This window comes from Pleurodeles waltl, chromosome 12, assembly GCF_031143425.1.
Source record: "Pleurodeles waltl isolate 20211129_DDA chromosome 12, aPleWal1.hap1.20221129, whole genome shotgun sequence".
NCBI lineage: Eukaryota > Metazoa > Chordata > Amphibia > Caudata > Salamandridae > Pleurodeles > Pleurodeles waltl.
The window spans coordinates 534628477-534649237 of NC_090451.1; the positions used below are offsets into that span (position 1 = coordinate 534628477).

The 20761-nt window shown below is 53.7% G+C and overlaps 1 protein-coding gene across 3 annotated transcripts in view; it reads right to left on the reverse strand.

Moving 5' to 3' along the window:
• Nucleotides 1-20761, reverse strand: part of LOC138268133 (C-type lectin domain family 18 member A-like) — a 192547-nt gene that overhangs the window by 76593 nt on the left and 95193 nt on the right. The window lies entirely within an intron of this gene.

The window sequence follows — 20761 nt, forward strand, 5'->3', positions numbered from 1 at the left end:
CAGCCACATTGGCCGATTTGAATTCCACACACCTGATACACATACACACACCACTCCCACACACACAATACAATATAAAACACACACCCACATCACCCACAAACCCCTACGACAAAAAATTCAGAAAGAAGCACTGAGAGACACATCAGCGATCACAGAATACCATCACACAGAGGCACACTACACCATCACCCACACAATATCCACACACTAAACAACACACACCACCACACTCAACACACTTAACTACACATACTCCACCCCACACATCATACACACCACTCCATGGCACCCCAAAGACACCCCCGCTTCTCAGACGAAGAACTCAGGGTCATGGTGGAGGAAATCGTTCGGGTAGAGCCCCAGCTCTTCGGCACACAGGTCCAATACACCAGCATTGCCCGGAGGACGGAGCTATGGCAGAGGATTGTCGACAGGGTCAACGCTGTGGGACAGCACCCCAGAAATCGGGAAGACATCAGGAAGCGATGGAACGACCTACGGGGGAAGGTGCGTTCCATGGTATCCAGGCACAACATCGCCGTGCAGAAGACTGGCGGAGGACCCCCACCTCAACCCCCACAATTTACAACATGGGAGGAGGAAGTCTTGAACATCCTGCATCCTGACGGCCTCGCAGGAGTCGGCGGAGGAATGGACACTGGTAAGTTGAAGCTTCACTACTGCTTCCCCCCCACCTGCATGCCAAATCATACCCCAACCCTCACCCCCATCCTCGAACCCCACCCTCACCCCCACCCCCATCCTCACCCCCACCCTCACCCTCACCCCCACCACCATCCTCACCCCCACCCCCATCCTCACCCCCACCACCATCCTCACCCCCACCCCCAGCACACCTATTCCCTGCCAATGTCTCACCATCACAACCCACACATCCCAAAACCTAGGCCTGCATGCGTCCACTAAGCATGGACACCCATCACCAAAGCATGCCCAATGCATATACACATCCCCCCCACAAGCCACCCTCACCAAAGCCCCCACACACGAATGCCAGCACTTGGGGACACGGGAACCCACAGATACACCCATATGCCACACATTGAAACTATAACCATACCTCTATACCCCTGCAGGACCCGACCGTCAACACACCGCCACGGAGGGCCCAGAATTCTCCACCCACCCCCCACCCAAGAGGCCGTCAGCGATGACAGCAGCTCTGTCGACCTGGACACCGATGACCAGCCCGGACCATCGGGGACCTCTGGACAGTCGGTTCCCCTCACACAGGCACAGGCCACTACAGACCCAAACCCCTCTGGGAACACCAGCACGGCTCCCACCCAGCGGGCCCATGCCTCTGTCTCCAGGGCGCGTCAATCTGCGGTGTGTCTACCACTACAGGGCACCCAGGATAACCCACCACCCCAACAACAGCAGGGACCTTGGGGCAGTGGTAGTGGGCACACCGGCCAGGGGGCAGAGGCCCAGGGAAACAGGGCAACTCGGAGGGCAGCTGTGCGACAGGGGGGGGGACGGGCCCAGGGAACCCACTCTCCACGAGGCCCTCACCACCATCATGGGAGCATACAACCGCTCCCAGGAGACGATGGCGACGGTACTGGCCCGGTTCCAGGAGATCCAGGTACTGCAGGAGGAACACTATCGGGGGTACAGGGAGGACATCAGAGCCCTCACCTCCACCCTGGTTACCATGTTAGGGCTGCTGCAGGACCTCATCAACACCAGGACGGACACTCAACAACAACAAAGGGCCCCTGCCACTAGCCTGGACCAAGAACAGCCAACCACCTCCGCCGGCGCTAGTGGACAGGAGGCCCCCGCACAACAGCAGCCCACCAGACCCCCACCTCCTGCAGGAGAAGAACCACCCCGCAAGAGGGCCCTGAGATCTCGCAAGAAGACAGAGTAGGATGTCAAGACCCCCGCCAGCAAAGGATACCACCTGATGTCATCCCACTGTCCCACATTGTCACCCTGTCCATCCTTGAACTGCCCATGCTCCATCTCTCCACAGGCCTATGGACAATGCACCTGTGTGACTGTTACTCTGGACTCTGCCATGGACATTCCTTCACCATAGCCCCCACCCACTTGAAACCACCCATCCCATTTTGAGCACTGAAATAAACACCTATTTTGCACAAAACTATCTGGAGTCTGGCTGTGATTTCAAAATATTGTAATTGACATGACAGTGCAAATATGTCCTTGTACATAGTGAAGTCAACAAACAGCTGCCACAAAGCTGTAGTCCATGGGGAAACGAAGCACAGGACTCGTAGTGGGGACCCCAGATCTGAAATAGGGAGGGAAAAGCCACAACTCAGTCATCATACACTGGGGCAAATAGACAGGCAGCAGAGATGCAGGAGAGTAGTTCACATTTACTAAATTATGTTTGAATTGTTACCTGTGTCCTATTGGAAGTACTGTTCAATGATTCTGTCCCTGTTGTCTGTTTCAGCCCCGTCGTCTTCCTCCTCGTCACTCTCCACAGGTTCCACAGCTGCCACAACACCACCGTCTCGACCATCCTCCTGCAGGAAAGGCACCTGGCGGCGCAAAGCCAGGTTGTGAAGCATGCAGCAGGCCACGATTATGTGACACACCTTCTTAGGTGAGTACATTAGGGATCCACCTGTCATATGCAGGCACCGAAACCTGGCCTTTAGGAGGCCAAAGGTGCGTTCGATCACCCTCCTAGTACGCCCATGGGCCTCATTGTACCGTTCCTCCGCCCTGGTCCGGGGATTCCTTACTGGGGTCAGTAGCCACGACAGGTTGGGGTACCCAGAGTCCCCCAATAGCCATACACGGTGTCTCTCTAGCTGTTCCATCACGTAAGGGATGCTGCTATTCCTCAGGATGTAGGCGTCATTCACTGACCCTGGGAATTTGGCATTTACATGCGAGATGTACTGGTCAGCCAAACACACCACCTGGATGTTCATGGAATGGTAACTTTTTCTGTTCCTGTACACCTGCTCCCTGTCTCTTGGGGGAACCAAAGCCACATGGGTCCCATCAATGGCACCAATGACGTTGGGAATATGTCCAAGGGCGTAGAAATCACCCTTCACTGTAGCCAATTCGCCCACCTCAGGGAAAATGATGTAGCTCCTCACGTATTTCATCAGGGCAGACAACACTCTGGATAACACCTTCGAAAACATGGGCTGAGACATCCCAGAAGCAATTCCCACTGTTGTCTGAAATGACCCACTTGCCAGGAAATGGAGTACTGACAGGACCTGCACCAGAGGGGGAATCCCTGTGGGTTGGCGGATGGGGGACATCAGGTCGGGCTCCAGCTGGGCACACAGTTCATGTATAGTGGCACGGTCAAGCCGGTAGGTCAGGATAATGTGGCGTTCTTCCATTGTCGACAGGTCCACCAGCGGTCGGTACACGCGAGGATTCATCCGTCTCCTCGCCAAACCCAGCGGACGGTGCCTAGGAAGGACAACATGGAGCACAGAGTCAAGCAACCCACAGGTACGTACTCACAGCTTGCACAGTAAAAGATTCTCTATGCAGTGAATGGCGTGTCTGAGTGGCTATGCAAGGCCTAGGCCTGTGTGACGCAGTTGAAATTGAGCCATGTGGACCCTCGAAATGGCGGCTGCCTGACCTGTGAAGTGTGACAATGGGATGTGAGGTCAATGCGCTGGCGTGACACACCGCGGCGGTCGGCGGTCGAAGACCGCGGCGCGAAGCCGCATTGGTTAACATTGAAGCCTATGGGTTTCAGGAGCCAATGGCGAAGGGCGCCGGCGGTGGCAGTACGCACCGCCGCGGTACGCACTGCCGCGGACGTGACCGCCATTTCCTATCTACTTATCCACTTGCGACTTGAACTTTCACAGGAGAGGACCTATACTGCAAGTGTTGCTGTGACCTCGGTCTGGAAGGGACAATGGCTGCTGCGACTGGGGAAAGGGCCCCTGCCTTCACTGGAGAGGAGTTGGAGAAACTTGTGGATGGGGTCCTCCCCCAGTATGCGCTACTCTACGGTCCTCCAGACCAACAAGTGAGTTTAATTCAATATGGATTTGGGGCCACTGGCTGGCTTGGGGGCCTGGCGGGGATGGGGGGCATGTTGGGGCTGGCGGGGGGCCTGGCGGGGGGCCTGGCGGGGATGGGGGGCATGTTGGGCCTGGCGGGGGGCCTGGCGGGGATGGGGGGCATGTTGGGGCTGGCGGGGGGCCTGGCAGGGGGCCTGGCGGGGATGGGGGGCATGTTGGGCCTGGCGGGGGGCCTGGCGGGGATGGGGGGCATGTTGGGCCTGGCGGGGGGCCTGGCGGGGGGCCTGGCGGGGATGGGGGGCATGTTGGGCCTGGCGGGGGGCCTGGCGGGGATGGGGGGCATGTTGGGCCTGGCGGGGGGCCTGGCGGGGATGGGGGGCCTGTTGGGCCTGGCGGGGGGCCTGGCGGGGATGGGGGGCATGTTGGGCCTGGCGGGGGGCCTGGCGGGGGGCCTGGCCGGGATGGGGGGCATGTTGGGCCTGGCGGGGGGCCTGGCGGGGATGGGGGGCATGTTGGGCCTGGCGGGGGGCCTGGCGGGGATGGGGGGCCTGGCCGGGATGGGGGGCATGTTGGGCCTGGCGGGGGGCCTGGCGGGGATGGGGGGCATGTTGGGCCTGGCGGGGGGCCTGGCGGGGGGCCTGGCGGGGATGGGGGGCGTTGGGCCACTGGCAACGAAAATGCAGACAAACTTGAACGTGGTATTTCTCCCTCCCTGTACGTGTCACATAGGTCCGCGCCCATGAGAAGATCGGGATTTGGCGTGCCATCGCCAAGGAAGTCCGGACCCTGGGGGTCCACCATCGACGGGGCACCCACTGCCGCAAGAGGTGGGAGGACATCCGCCGCGGGACCAAGAAGACCGCCGAGTCTCTGCTGGGGATGGCCTCCCAACGTAGGCGGGGTGCCTGCCGTCAACTGACCCCCCTGATGTTCCGGATCCTGGCGGTGGCCTACCCTGATTTGGATGGGCGCGTGAGGGCAGCACAGCAGACACAAGGGGGTGAGTACAAGCATTATCTACTCTGTTGTCGCGCAGTGGAGGTGTCTGGGTGGGGGAGGAGGGCTGTGGGTCCCCCTAGGCCAGGGCGATATCTGTAGGCTGGGCACCCCCGTAAGCCCCTGTGTCCCCAGCCACCACCCTCAGTAGTGTGTCAGTACAGCCATCCCTGGGCCGTGTCATCCATGGGTGCAGTTGTCAACTCTAGGCGTGTAGGGCATGTTCCACGGAATGCGTAGGGGACCCCAAGTGCGCAACTTAGTGCAGGGGGCATCTGTGTCTGTCATGTCCGCTAACTGTACTGGTGATCCATGTACTCAAAATCTCTTTATTTCTCTCTCCCCCCCCCTTTTTGTTTGTCTTTCTGTGCTTGTGTGCATCAGCATCATCAGGCGGAGGAGAAGTGGCATCGGGGCAGGAGGGAGCTGCATCTCACATGGCCCAGGAGGGCCATGCCACAGAGTCTGACTGGACCAGTGAGACGGAGGGCGAGGGGAGCTCCACAACGGGGACGACTGGACCCTGCAGCGACACGGACACGTCCTCGGAAGGGAGCTCCCTTGCAGGGGTGGCACCATCCGTGCCCCCCGCCATTACAGGTACAGCCGCCACCCAGCGCACCATCTCAGCCCTCCCAGCAGCCCCTCAGCGTTCGCCCCGTGCCCGCTCTGCCAGGAAGCCGGGCATCTCCTTCGCCCCAGGCACCTCAGGCCCTGCCCCTGTTACCCCCGCTGCCCTCAGTGAGGAGGTCATTGACCTCCTCCGAACGCTCATTGTTGGGCAGACTACCCTTTTGAATGCCATCCAGGGGGTGGAGAGGGAGGTTCATCGCAGCAATGCGTACCTGGAGGGCATTCATTCGGGTCAGGCTGCCCATCAGCGACCGTTCCAGGCTCTGGCCTCAGCACTGACGGCAGCCATTGTCCCTGTCTCCTGCCTCCCTCTACTAACTCCCTCCTCCCAGTCTCCTGTTCCTCTGCCTGTCCCACCCACACCATCAGACCAGCCTGCACACACCTCAACACCCAAGAGCAGCTCATCCAAACATAAGCACCACAGATCACGCAGACATTCACACAAGCAACATTCCGATGCAGACATGCCAACAGTCACTACCACCTCTGTGACCCCCACCTCCTCGTCTCCCTCCTCCCTCCCTGTGACGTCTACACTCACACCTTCATTCACCTCACCATCAGCCAGTGTTTCCATCACCAGCATACCCTCCACTCCAGTCCGCACACGTGCAGTCACCACCCCCACTGCCATTTACACGTCCCCTGTGTCCTCTCCCACTGTGTCTGTCACCCCCTCTTCCACACCACACAAACGCAGCCACCCACCCACCCAACAGCCATCCACCTCACGACAGCCTCCCGCTCCTGCACCTGCACCCAAAGACAGCAAACTTGTCTCGCCTACAACCACATCCTCTCCCTCCACTCCCATACCCACTGTACCTACCACTCTCCATTGTCCCAAGAAAATCTATCTCTCTACTGCTACCTTCTTTCCTGACCCTGAGCCCCCCCCTCCTTCTCGTCGGGGTAAAAAGAGCACCTCAGCCACCACCAGCCCTGCAGCCCCCTTGACAAGGGTGCAGGGGTATTGGAGCCCACCAGCCCGCAGGTCTGGATCTTCGCCCAGCAGCAAGGGGACAGCCAGCCCACCCCCTGGGAAGAGGAGCAGAAGGCGGAAGGGCCGCCGCCGGAGCCCGGATTCGATATCCCCCCAGGACACTAGCCAGCCACCGTCAACAGCCACAGCTCCAAAGGGAGGAAAGGGCCACAGACTCCCGACTAAGGAGGGCAAGGGCAGCAAGGCGGAGAAGTCAGGCAGCAGGCCTGCTGCCCATGGAGGACCCGTCACAGCTGCCCAGGAGGAGCCCGCAACCCCCATAGGCGCTGCCCCGGGAGGAACCGGCACAGCTGCCCCGGGAGAGCCCACCACCCCCATAGCCGCTGCCCAGGGAGGACCCAGCCCAGCTGGCCAGGAGGGCCCCACCACCCACAGCCCAGGTGGGCATTGAAGGAGCACCATCCCCGCTGCCCAGGAGGGCACCACCAGGCAATGAGCAGTTGGCCATAGAATGGCCGCCGTCTCCAGCACCGCTCCGCTGGGGACCGCCGTCTCAAGAACCGCTGAACTGGGCCCTTCAAGGCAAGAACCGCTGAACTGGGCCCCGCCGTCTCCAGCACCGCTCCGCTGGGGACCGCCGTCTCAAGAACCGCTGAACTGGGCCCTTCAAGGCAAGAACCGCTGAACTGGGCCCTTCAAGGCAAGAACCGCTGAACTGGGCCCCGCCGTCTCCAGCACCGCTCCGCTGGGGACCGCCGTCTCAAGAACCGCTGAACTGGGCCCTTCAAGGCAAGAACCGCTGAACTGGGCCCTTCAAGGCAAGAACCGCTGAACTGGGCCCTTCAAGGCAAGAACCGCTGAACTGGGCCCCGCCGTCTCCAGCACCGCTCCGCTGGGGACCGCCGTCTCAAGAACCGCTGAACTGGGCCCTTCAAGGCAAGAACCGCTGAACTGGGCCCCGCCGTCTCCAGCACCGCTCCGCTGGGGACCGCCGTCTCAAGAACCACTGAACTGGGCCACGCCGTCTCCAGCACCGCTCCGCTGGGGACCGCCGTCTCAAGAACCGCTGAACTGGGCCCCGCCGTCTCCAGCACCGCTCCGCTGGGGACCGCCGTCTCAAGAACCGCTGAACTGGGCCCTTCAAGGCAAGAACCGCTGAACTGGGCCCCGCCGTCTCCAGCACCGCTCCGCTGGGGACCGCCGTCTCAAGAACCGCTGAACTGGGCCCTTCAAGGCAAGAACCGCTGAACTGGGCCCTTCCAGGCAGGAACCGCTGGCCCTTTGGCAGACGTGGCAGGGCAGGATCTGTCTCGGGCAGGGCTGCAGGATGTCCTCTGGCCAACATGCCTCCTCCAGTGGCAGTGGAGTCTGTTATGGACTGTATGGACTGTGGCTTTGCTCTCCCCAGGATGGCCCAGTGGGCAGGCCACCCACTGTATGGACTGTTTGGACTGTGGCTTTGCTCTCCCCAGGATGGCCCAATGGGCAGGCCACCCACTGTATGGACTGTATGGACTGTGGCTTTGCTCTCCCCAGGATGGCCCAGTGGGCAGGCCACCCACTGTATGGACTGTTTGGACTGTGGCTTTGCTCTCCCCAGGATGGCCCAGTGGGCAGGCCACCCACTGTATGGACTGTTTGGACTGTGGCTTTGCTCTCCCCAGGATGGGCCAGTGGTCATGGAGTCCCCTCGTGGATCTGGCGTCGTGTACTCAAGTGGCTGAGGTGCCCCCCCTTCCCTTCCCCCTGAGGTGCCTGTCCTTTTTTCTTTCTGATGCCCCTGCAGTGTTCTCTCCGTGGAGTTCTTGTCGTGGGACTGGGCCTTGCCCCTTTGCTCAGGACCCCTGTGGTCCACGGACAGTGGTTGGACTACATTTAGTAGCTGTATATATTTTGTACATAGTTTATTTATTTATTTGGATTACTGCTGTCCATTTTTCAATATATCTGCCCGTTTGAGATCTCTTCTTTTGGTCTTTGCATTATTTCGGAAGGGGGGGGTTTGTGGGTTGTGACAGTGATCTGTGGGAATGCATTGATGTGTGTGTTGTAGTGGGTGTGGGTGGGTGGGTGTGTGCCGGTAATCTTTTCCCTCCCCTGTGTCGTAGGTGCAGTACTCACCGATGTCTTCCGCGCCGCCGGGCGTGCTCCTGGTACAGGAGCAGGTATAGGAGTGCGGGGATGACCTGCAACTCGGGTTCCATACTGCCGGAATCTCGCGTGGTGTATGTGGAGGTGAGCGTTTTCCCGTTCGTAGTCTGTTTCCGCCGTGTTTTTATCGGCGGTGCTCCCGCCCCGGAAAAGGTGGCGGATTGGTGGGTCGTGATAGGGTGGGCGGTACATTGTCTGCCGCCTGGCTGTTGGCGGGGACCGCCGCGCTGTTTGTTTGTTCCGCCGTGGCGGGCGGAGTGTTAATGCGGCGGGCTGTGTTGGCGGTTCCTGCCAGGGTCAGAACTGCATATTTTGGACCGCTGGCCTGTTGGCGGGTTGGCCGCCGCTTTATCACCGACCGCCAGGGTCAGAATGAGGGCCTTAGTCCTTTGTGCAGACTATTATTAAGGTGTCTTTAAACTATAGCTCTATGCCGGAAGAAAAAGCACAAGTTGTATCACTATTTAAAAAACACTTTGTATCCAGATTGTCTTAAGAATTACAGGTCAATTTCACAACTTCCTTACTTGTCAAATTCCTTTTAGTGTGCAGTCTTTAACCAGTTGTCTCAATCTTTAAAATGACAAAATGTGCTACACCCAATGCAGGCAGATATCCATGCTGGCTGCAGCACAGAGGTGTTGTTACAGAAGTATAAGATGATCTGGCAGACAAAGATGTGCCAACAGCACTGATTTTACTATAGCCTTATAGCCATAGCGGGCCATAACGACCATTAAAGGCCCACTCCAGCGCTAAAGGCCCAAGCTGAAGACGAGGGCCTTTAACAAGGGAGCGGGACTTTAACGGCAGTATAACCCAGTTACGGAGGCCTATAAGGCTATAAGAACATTCTACCACAGAATGTTCTAATAAATAAAACAGAGGCCTCAGGGAGCCACAGGGGATTAAAATCCCCTCGGACTCCGGAAGGCCTTTGTTCACTGTAACATCTGTGACCAACTTTGGAATATTGGAACTCCGGGCTTCTACCGGCTATTAGAAACCCGGAGCACTCCACTGTTTTCAATGGAGCTCCCAACATTCCAATGTTCTAATATAGCCTTAGAACCCGCCATAGCGGGCTCTACCGGCTATTAAAGGCCCGCTCCTGCGTTAAAGGCCCGAGTCTACTGGCTATTAAAGGCCCGCTCCTGCGTTAGGCCTGAGCCGAAGGCGAGGGCCTTTAACAAGGGAGAGGGCCTTTAATAGCTGGTAGAGCCCGCTACGGCGGGTTCTAAGGCTATTAGAACATTCTGCCATTAGAGGACAGAATGTTCTCCTAAATAAAATAAAGGCTTCACGGAACCGGAGGGGATTAAAATCCCCTCAGGCTCCGTGAGGCTTTGTTCACAGCTGCTGCTGTGAACAAAGAAGATTGGAATGTTGGCGCTGCGGGCTTTTACCGGCCAGTAAAAGCCCGGAGCACTCCATTGTTTTCAATGGAGCTGCCAACATTTCAATGTTCTAATAGACCTTTTGACAGCCTTTGATGCTATAGACCACAGGGTGTTATAAAAAGGCCTGGCATGCTATTGTATCTGTGGCACTATTCTGTCCTCATGTTAAAATGTGAGTGCACTATGCAAGTCAAGATGGGCTCCCATGTGTCTGAATCAGAACTTGGGGTCCTCAGAGGGGCTGTGCTTTCTCTCACAATCAGAGACAGCTCTTTCGCTATGGCGAAGGAGGGTCGGCCCTCTGGCTGTTACAGAGGCAGAAAAACAAAAGGATAGTTATCTATCATTTTATTTTTAAGCTTCTGGCACAGCAGTGCAGGAAGGGGCAAGCTGGGCTACGGAAGGTGGGAGGAGGGGAGAGTGCACTAAGTGCACGTTTGTTTGGCCGGCCGGCTGAGGCCGACCAAACACACATGCACACCTAGATTTCTCCAACCTGGCTGCATACACAGCTAGGCTGGAGAAACTGTGCAGGCCCCAGGCTTCTGTCTGAACAGCAGTGACTGATGCTCAGACCAATCCTGTCGCTGCTTACATGCTATGTATAGCATGTAAGCAGTGCCAGGATTGCTCGGGAGCCTGTTCTTATGTCCCAGTGAATGCTGGGACACAATAACAGGCAAGGAAGATGAGCAAGGTGGCGGGAGAAGCCTGCGGCAGTGACGGAAAGAGGTCTTTTTTAAAAATTATTTGTTATTCCCGCCCAGTCCCCTCCATCCCACTGCCGCCCCTCCGAGATTTGCAGGGTGGCGGACACTGCTCACACTTTTTAAAGTACATATGGTCCCGTTGGCTTACTTGATACAATCTTTTGGATCAGCTCCATTTATATATACTGATGATACCCAGATCATTTTCTCGGTCAATGGGGCTTCCGGTATAAAGACTGAAAACCTATACAACTGTATGAAAAATTTCCAATTAAGGATGCCACAAAATCACCTCAAATTAAACAATGGAAAACTGAAATCCTGGGCATTTACACAAGTATGGAATATTTATTTCTGGCCTCCCTCGCTTGGTCACAGGCCTAGGCCAGTGCATCTAGTCAAACATCTGGGAGTAACATCTGGCCTGCCAACTACCATGGAACATCAAGTCAAATCTGTAGTCAAGTCTTGTTTCCTTCTGCCATGAATAATGAGGACACTTATCTGCCTTTGTACTTGTTAGACTTTTCATCCTTGGCATGGTCTCCCTTAACTTTTTGCCTCTGTTCCCCAGGTTGTTGATGTGTGCTGGTCTCTGATTTTACTGTTTTTGTTACTCTGGGCACTTTACAACTGCTAACCAGTGCTAAAGTGCAAGTACACCTTTATAAAATGTGTATGTAATTGGCTTATCCATGATTGACTTATTTGATTTATTAGTAAGTCCCTAGTACAGTGCACTTGAGGTGTCCAGGGCCTGTAAATCAAATGCTACTAGCGGGCCTGCAGCACTGATTGTGCCACCCACATAAGTAGCTCTGTAATCATGTCTCAGACCTGCCATTGCAGTGTCTGTGTGTGCAGTTTTAACTGTAAATTCAACTTGGCAAGTGTACCCACTTGCCAGGCCTAAACCTTCCCTTTTCTTACATGTCAAACACCCCTAAGGTAGGCCCTAGGTAGCCCCAAGGGTAGGGTGCAATGTACAGGGAGTGCAGAATTATTAGGCAAATGAGTATTTTGACCACATCATCCTCCTTATGCATGTTGTCTTACTCCAAGCTGTATAGGCTTGAAAGCCTACTACCAATTAAGCATATTAGGTGATGTGCATCTCTGTAATGAGAAGGGGTGTGGTCTAATGACATCAACACCCTATATCAGGTGTGCATAATTATTAGGCAACTTCCTTTCCTTTGGCAAAATGGGTCAAAAGAAGGACTTGACAGGCTCAGAAAAGTCAAAAATAGTGAGATATCTTGCAGAGGGATGCAGCACTCTTAAAATTGCAAAGCTTCTGAAGCGTGATCATCGAACAATCAAGCGTTTCATTCAAAATAGTCAACAGGGTCGCAAGAAGCGTGTCGAAAAACCAAGGCGCAAAATAACTGCCCATGAACTGAGAAAAGTCAAGCGTGCAGCTGCCACGATGCCACTTGCCACCAGTTTGGCCATATTTCAGAGCTGCAACATCACTGGAGTGCCCAAAAGCACAAGGTGTGCAATACTCAGAGACATGGCCAAGGTAAGAAAGGCTGAAAGACGACCACCACTGAACAAGACACACAAGCTGAAACGTCAAGACTGGGCCAAGAAATATCTCAAGACTGATTTTTCTAAGGTTTTATGGACTGATGAAATGAGAGTGAGTCTTGATGGGCCAGATGGATGGGCCCGTGGCTGGATTGGTAAAGGGCAGAGAGCTCCAGTCCGACTCAGACGCCAGCAAGGTGGAGGTGGAGTACTGGTTTGGGCTGGTATCATCAAAGATGAGCTTGTGGGGCCTTTTCGGGTTGAGGATGGAGTCAAGCTCAACTCCCAGTCCTACTGCCAGTTCCTGGAAGACACCTTCTTCAAGCAGTGGTACAGGAAGAAGTCTGCATCCTTCAAGAAAAACATGATTTTCATGCAGGACAATGCTCCATCACACGCGTCCAAGTACTCCACAGCGTGGCTGGCAAGAAAGGGTATAAAAGAAGGAAATCTAATGACATGGCCTCCTTGTTCACCTGATCTGAACCCCATTGAGAACCTGTGGTCCATCATCAAATGTGAGATTTACAAGGAGGGAAAACAGTACACCTCTCTGAACAGTGTCTGGGAGGCTGTGGTTGCTGCTGCACGCAATGTTGATGGTGAACAGATCAAAACACTGACAGAATCCATGGATGGCAGGCTTTTGAGTGTCCTTGCAAAGAAAGGTGGCTATATTGGTCACTGATTTGTTTTTGTTTTGTTTTTGAATGTCAGAAATGTATATTTTTGAATGTTGAGATGTTATATTGGTTTCACTGGTAATAATAAAGAATTGAAATGGGTATATATTTGTTTTTTGTTAAGTTGCCTAATAATTATGCACAGTAATAGTCACCTGCACACACAGATATCCCCCTAACATAGCTAAAACTAAAAACAAACTACAAACTACTTCCAAAAATATTCAGCTTTGATATTAATGAGTTTTTTGGGTTCATTGAGAACATGGTTGTTGTTCAATAATAAAATTAATCCTCAAAAATACAACTTGCCTAATAATTCTGCACTCCCTGTATGGTTAAGGTAGTAATGTGTTTTATATGTCCTGACAGTGAAATATTGCTAAATTAGTTTTTCACTGTTGCAAGGCCTGTCCCTCTCATAGGTTAACATGGGGGCTACCTTTAAATCTGATTAAAGTGCAGATTCCATTTGGGAGCGGGTGGACATGTGGAGTTTGGGGTCTCTGAGCTCACAATTTAAAAATACATCTTTTAGTAAAGTTGATTTTAAGATTGTGTGTTTGAAAATGCCACTTTTAGAAAGCAAGCATTTTCTTCCTTATACCATTTCTGTGACTCTGCTTGTACGTGGATTCCCTGTCTGGGTCTGTTTGACAGTTGGGCTGGTTGCACCTCACACTAGACAGTGACACAAAGGGAGCTGGGGTGTAGTCTGCATTTCCTGATGAGCCATCTGTGCTAGGAGGGAGGGGAGGAGTGGTCAGTCACACCTGAAAGGTCTGTGCCTGCCCTCACACAATGCAGTCTCCAACCCCCTGGTGAGTGTCTAGGCTTGGCCTGGGCAAGGCAGGATTTCACATTCAAAAGAGACTTTACTTTGAAGTAGGCCTCCTTCAAAGGAGAAATTGGGTATAAGAAGGGCACCCAAAATCACAGACTAGAGAAACCCTTATGGAAACAAGAGGAACCTCTGCCTGGAGAAGAGCTGAAGAGCTGAGGAAGAAGAGCTGCCCTGCCTGTGACTGTGCTTTGTGGAGCTATCCTGCGATTGCTGCTTCTGCCAGAGTAAGAGGGCAAAGACTGGACTTTGTGTGCCTTCCATCTTGAGAAGAAATCTCCAAGGGCTTGATCTAGAGCTTGCCTCCTGTTGTTTGAAGTCTCAGGGACAGCAAAGACTTCTCTCTGCTGCTAACAGCGTTAGTGTGTGTTTGAAACTACTTAAAGACTCTTTGCATTTTTATTGATAACTTGACTTGTGTATTGTGGATTTTTGTCACTTTGGTCTTGTTTTGTCTAGATAATTATTTCCTATTTTTCTATACTGGTTTTGTGCAATTTTGTAGTGTTGTCATTGAGTTACTGTGTGTGTTGGTACGAATACTTTACACCTAGCACCCTGAAGTTAAGCCTACTGCTCTGCAAAGCTACCAAGTGGGTAAGCAGGGGTTAGCTGAGGGTAATTCTCTTTTAACCTGACTAGAGTAAGGGTCCTTGCTTGAACAGGGGGTAACCTGACTGTCCACCAAAGACCCCATTTCTAACATTGGTGATCAGCGGTTGGGATTTGGACTTGTATTTGGACTTGACATACAGTGATTAAGTGTATAGTACTATTTTGAGTGCAGACCATACGTGACCACATACTACTTGTTTGGTGATCTTTTGATTTTTTTTCTCTTTGGGACTGTTTTTGTTCTACTTCCATTTTTTTTGCTGATTCCTTGATTGACTTCCTTTGAAATTTAATTTGGGAACTTTGCACTTGCTTTTGAATCTTCATCATGTCCCAAGCTGGAGATGTATCAGTTGGAGCTGACTTTGACCTTAAGAAATTGGAGAGTTATACCAAGACTCAGTTGAAGCAGTTCTGTAAAACTTTTGACTGTCCCATTAAGAGCTCATCCAGGAAGGAGGAGCTGCAAAAGGCACTGAGGGCCTGGGTGACAGCCAAGAACACTGAAGGGCACACAGAGGATGAGGAAGATGAGGAGGAGGAGGAAGAGTGTTCCGTACACAATACTATTGTGGGTCGGCCTGTTATGTCCAGGGAGAAGGTCTCCAGGGCAGGTAGCAGTGTCTCATCTAAGGGTCTGACACCTGAGGAGTTACATCAGACAGGCAGAAAGGGGGTACCAATTGGAGCAGAGAAGGCTAGCCCTTGAGGAGAGGAAGTTAGCGATGGCTCATGAGCTTAGCTTGAGAGAGATGGATCATAGAAGCCAGTCCAGTAGAGATGGGGGCAGCAATCCTACAGTGCAGCCTGAGAGGAGGGTGCACATTCCTAAAGACCTTGTGAAAGATTACAAGAGAGAGAATGACATACACCTGTGGTTCAAGGGGTATGAGTCTGTTCTCCACATGAATCTGGCCCCTAAAGCTCATTGGGGGGGTGGGTCTGTGGCAGCACTTTGAGGTAGAGGGGAGGGATACACTGACAGCCTTAGGGGATGCTCAGAATCTCACCTACTCTAGCATGAAGGATGCCTTGCTTACAAGGTATGGTCTTACCTCTGAGCAGCACAAGGATAGGTTTAGGTCCTACAAGAAGAAGGAATCCCAAACATGGTTGAAATGTGTTGATTCTAATTGCAGGTCACTGGATGGTTGGGTGAAGGACAGTAAGGTAACTATGTATGAGGGGCTTTACAATCTGATTGCTTGGGAGCACTTGAACAGTTTATGTTTTCCAGAGCTGCGCCAGCACCTGATTGACAGCAAGCTGACTGACCCCAGGAAGCTTGCGCACGAAGCGGAACGCTGGGAGAGCACCAGGGTCCAGAAGAGGTATGGGGGAGACCACGCCAAGGGTGGGCAGGGTCCCTCTCAGAAGAAAGGGGGGGTAAAGGTAAACAGAGGGAGTTCTCTAAAGGCCTCCAAACTGATTCCCAGGGTAAGAATTCCCAACCCCCATTGAAAAGAAGCCACGGTTCTACAAAGGGAAGCCAGTGGCAGGTGGTCCCCCATGTATATGCTATGCATGTGACCAGGTGGGTTATGTGAGGGGGGACCCCCAAATGCCCCAAATGTACACCGGCACCCACTGGTGCGACGTCCCAGGGTTTCGCCAGTGTAGCGCTAGGGGAGGAGGTGGTTTCAGGTGGGTGGGAACCAGCTGAGATGACCCTTGTCTCACTAGGGGACAGTAAGATGGGGCAGAGAACCCTACTGCCTGAAAACACTAAGAAGTACAGGCAGTGGGTGACCATCAATGGACAGAGGGTGGAGGCTCTGAGAGACACAGGAGCCAGTGTGACTACAGTGAGGAGTCAGCTGGTGTCTGAAGAGCAGATTGATCCTCCGTACTTCACCAAGTAGTTGCAGTGGACAACTCAGAGCGCCTGTGCAGAGTGGCGCAGGTTCCCTTTGAATGGGGGGAGGTCTCAGGTTCCTTGAGGGTAGCTGTGAGTCCAACCATGCCTGTTGATTGTCTGCTAGGCAATGACCTGGAGGATTCCCCTTGGAAGGAGCTGAACACAGGTCTCACTTGGAGATGTTGGGTTTGCCTGGGTGGGTATGCGTATCCACCCGGTGAATGGCAGCCCGTCAGGGTAAGCAAGAGCCCCTGGAGCCTGAAACAGTAGCCCAGGGGACCATCAAGAAGAGGAAGGGCAGGGGGCGCGGGAAACAGGCCCCAGAAGGTCCCACGGTCCGGGAGGAGGCGGAGCCTGAGGGTGACGCCCCAGAGTCTACAGGGGAACAGGTGGCTGAACTGGGGGAGGACCCTGAGCTGTCGCAGTGGCAGCAGGAAGGGGGTACCACCAGGGAAGCATTCTGTGCAGCACAGAAGACATGCCCTACTTTGGATGGTTTGCGGCAGCCGGCTGCAGACCAGGTGGCTGGCAAGGAGCCAGGATCCCACCTATCTATTGGGAGGATGACCTCCTGTATAGCGAACCTAAGGTTCCTGAGCCTGGGTCAGCCCGTGTGCTGGTGGTATACCAGTGCTTCAGGGCCTTCCTACTGGGGTTGGCTCATGATGTGCTTTTAGCTGGACATTTGGGGCAGGAAAAGACCTCTGAGAGGCTTGTCACCCACTATTACTGGCCCCTAATGCGCAGGCACTCAGATACACATTGGAGGTCTTGTCAGACTTGTCAGGCAAGTGGCAAGAGTGGGAGGAAATGTAAGGCTCCCCTCCAGCCTTTGCCTGTTGTCAGTACTTCCTTTGAGAGGGTAGGCATTGACATTGTGGGGCCCCTGGATCCCAAGACAGCCATGGGCAACAGGTTTATCCTGGTCTTGGTGGACCATGTCACCCGGTACCCAGAAGCCATTCCGTTGAGATCAATCACTTCCCCTGTGGTGGGTCGTGCGTTGATGGGGGTTTTTACCCGCATGGGGTTCCCCAAGGAAGTGGTATCTGATAGGGGTACCAACTTCATATCCCGTATATGAAGTCTCTGTGGAAGGAGTGTGGGGTAACCTACAAGTTCACCACCCTTTACCACCCCCAAAGTAATGGTCTGGCTGAGAGATTCAACCGCACCTTAAAAGGCATGATCATGGGCCTGTCAGAGCCCTTGAGGCGGAAGTGGGACGTCCTCTTGCCATGCCTTCTGTTCGCCTACAGGGAGGTGCCTCAGAAGGGACTTGGGTTTAGCCCCTTTGAGCTGATCTATGGCCACCCTGTGAGGGGACCTTTGAGTCTGGTTAAGGACGTTTTGGAGAAAGCTCCTAGTAAACCCCCCCAGGATGTATTCAGTTACATGCTGGCTCTAAGAAACCAGACTGCCCGCTTCGGGAGTCTCGCTCAGGAGAACCTGGAAGCAGGCCAGGAGGACATGAAACGCTGGTATGACCAGAATGCCACTCTGGTCGAGTTTCAACGTGGACAAAAAGTGTGGGTGATGGCACCAGTAGAGCCTAGGGCGCTCCGGGATAAGTGGACTGGGCCATTTGAGGTGGTGGAGCGCAAGAGTGAAGTCACCTACCTGGTGGTCTTGCACTCTTCAAGGAACCCTTTAAGGGTCCTGCATGTCAACCGCCTCAAGCCACACTTTGAGCGGACTGAGTTGTCAATGCTCCTTGCGACAGATGATGGGGTAGAGGAGGAGAGCGAACCTCTTCCTGACCTCCTGTCTGGAGGAGAAAAAGATGGGTCAGTGGAGGGAGTGATCCTCTCCCCCTCCCTGACTGAGGAGCAGCAAGGTGACTGTCGCCACGTGTTAGGACAGTTTTCCTCACTGTTTTCCGTGATCCAAGGAGTCACACACTTGTGCACACATGATGTGGACACTGGGGACAGTACACCTATTAAACAAAAGGTTTACAGGGTGACTGACAAGGTCAGGGCATGCATTAAGGATGAGGTATCCAAAATGCTTACCCTAGGGGTTATTGAGCACTCCAGCAGTCCCTGGGCCAGCCCAGTGGTATTGGTCCCAAAGGCTGCTGCACCTTGTGCCACTCTAGAACTCAGGTTATGTGTGGACTACCAGGGACTCAATGCGGTCAGCAAGACTGACGCACACCCCATTCCCCGAGCTGATGAGCTCATTGACGGGTTAGGGGCTGCCAAGTACCTCAGTATGTTTGACTTAACATCTGGGTACTGGCAGATTGCCTTAACTGAGGGGGCCAAGGACAGGTCAGCATTGTCTACCCCAGATGGACACTTTCAATTTAAAGTGATGCCATTTGGGATGAAGAATGCCCCTGCCACCTTTCAGGGGTTAGTCAGCCCAGTGTTGGCTGGGCTGGAAGAGTTCAGTGCCGCCTACCTGGATGACATTGCTGTGTTTAGTTCCACATGGGAGGAACACCTACAACACCTCTGGAGAGTGTTAGAGGCCCTGCAGAAAGCAGGCCTCACTATTAAGGTGAGCAAGTGCCAAATAGGGCAGGGTTCTGTGGTGTACTAAGGACACCAGGTGGGGAGTGGCCAGGTGGCATCCCTACAGCCTAAGATTGATAGAATTCTGGTTTGGGAGCCTCCCAAAACCCAGACTGAAGTGAGAGCCTTTTTTAGGTTTCACAGGATACTACAGGAGGTATGTTAAGGGGTATGGTACCATTGTTACCTGTAGGAAGTTGGCTCTGTATATACTATTTTAAAGTAAGAAATAGTGTGCACAGAGTCCAAGGGTTCCCCTTAGAGGTAAGATAGTGGCAAAAGTAGATAATTCTAATGCTCTATTTTGTGATAGTGGGGTCGAGCAGTAGGCTTATCAGAGGGTAGTGTTAAGCATTTGTTGTACACACACAGGCAATAAATGAGGAACACACACTCAAAGACTTACTCCAGGCCAATAGGTTTTTATATAGAAAAATATATTTTCTTAATTTATTTTAAGAACAACAGGTTCAAGATTTGCAGTAAACACTTTAAATGCAAGGTACTTCACTTAGATACTTTAGGAACTTTGAATAAAAGCAATATCATATACAGTCTTTGTATAAATGGCAATACGCTATTTTCAAAGTGGACACAGTGCAAAAATCAACAGTTCCTGGGGGAGGTAAGTATAAGTTAGATTAGGAGGTAAGTAAAACACTCACAAGTCTCAGTCCTGGTGCATAGGCAGCCCACCGTTGGGGGTTCAAGGCAACCCCAAAGTTACCACACCAGCAGCTCAGGGCCGGTCAGGTGCAGAGGTCAAAGTGGTGCCCAAAACACATAGGCACCTATGGAGAACAGGGGTGCTCTGGTTCCAGTCTGCCAGCAGGTAAGTACCTGCGTCCTCGGGGGGCAGACCAGGGTTTTTTTATAGAGCACCGGGGAGATATAAGTAGGCACACAAAACACACCCTCAGCGGCACATGGGCGGCCAGATGCAGTGTGCAAAACAGGCGCCGGGTTTCAGGTAGGAAACAATGGAGGTATCTGGGGGTCACTCTAGCCGTGCAGGCAGGCACAGGGGGACTTCTCGGGACAGCCACCGCCTGGGCAAGGCAGAGGGTTGCCTGGGGGTCACTGCTGCACTGAGGTTCGGTTCCTTCAGGTCCTGGGGGCTGCGGGTGCAGTGTTGGTTCCAGGCGTCAGGTCCCTTGTTACAGGCAGTCGCGGTCAGGGGGAGCCTCTGGATTCTCTCTGCAGGAGTCGCTGTGGGGGCTCAGGGGGGTCATCTCTGGTTACTCACAGGCTCGCAGTCACCGGGGAGTCCTCCCTGAGGTGTTGGTTCTCTGAATCTCGAGCCGGGGGCATCGGGTGCAGAGTGAGAAGTCTCACACTTCCAGTGGGAAACGTGCAGTCTTTGGAAGTTGCTTCTTTGTTGCAAAGAAGTAGCTGGTTTTGAGCAGGGCCGCTGCTCACTGGAGTTTTCTTGGTCCTTTAGTCCAGGGCAGTCCTCTGAGGCTTCAGAGGTCTCTGGTCCTTGTCGGATGCGTCGCTGGTTGCAGGTTTTCAAAGTTGGAGACAGGCCGGTAGGGCTGGGGCCAAAGCAGTTGTCGTCTTCCTCCTTCTCTGCAGGCTTGTAGGTCAGCAGACCTTCTTGTTTCTTCAGGTTGCAGGAATCTGATTTCTGGGTTCTCGGGTGTCCCTGAAAACTGAATTTAGGGGTGTGTTTAGGTCTGGGAGGGCAGTAGCCAATGGCTACTGTCCTTTAGTGTGGCTACACCCTCTTTGTGCCTCCTCCCTGTGGGGAGGGGGGCACATCCATCCTCCTATTGGGGGAATCCTCCAAAACCAAGATGGAGGATTTCTAAAGGCAGGGGTCACCTCAGCTCAGGGCACCTTAGGGGCTGTCCTGAC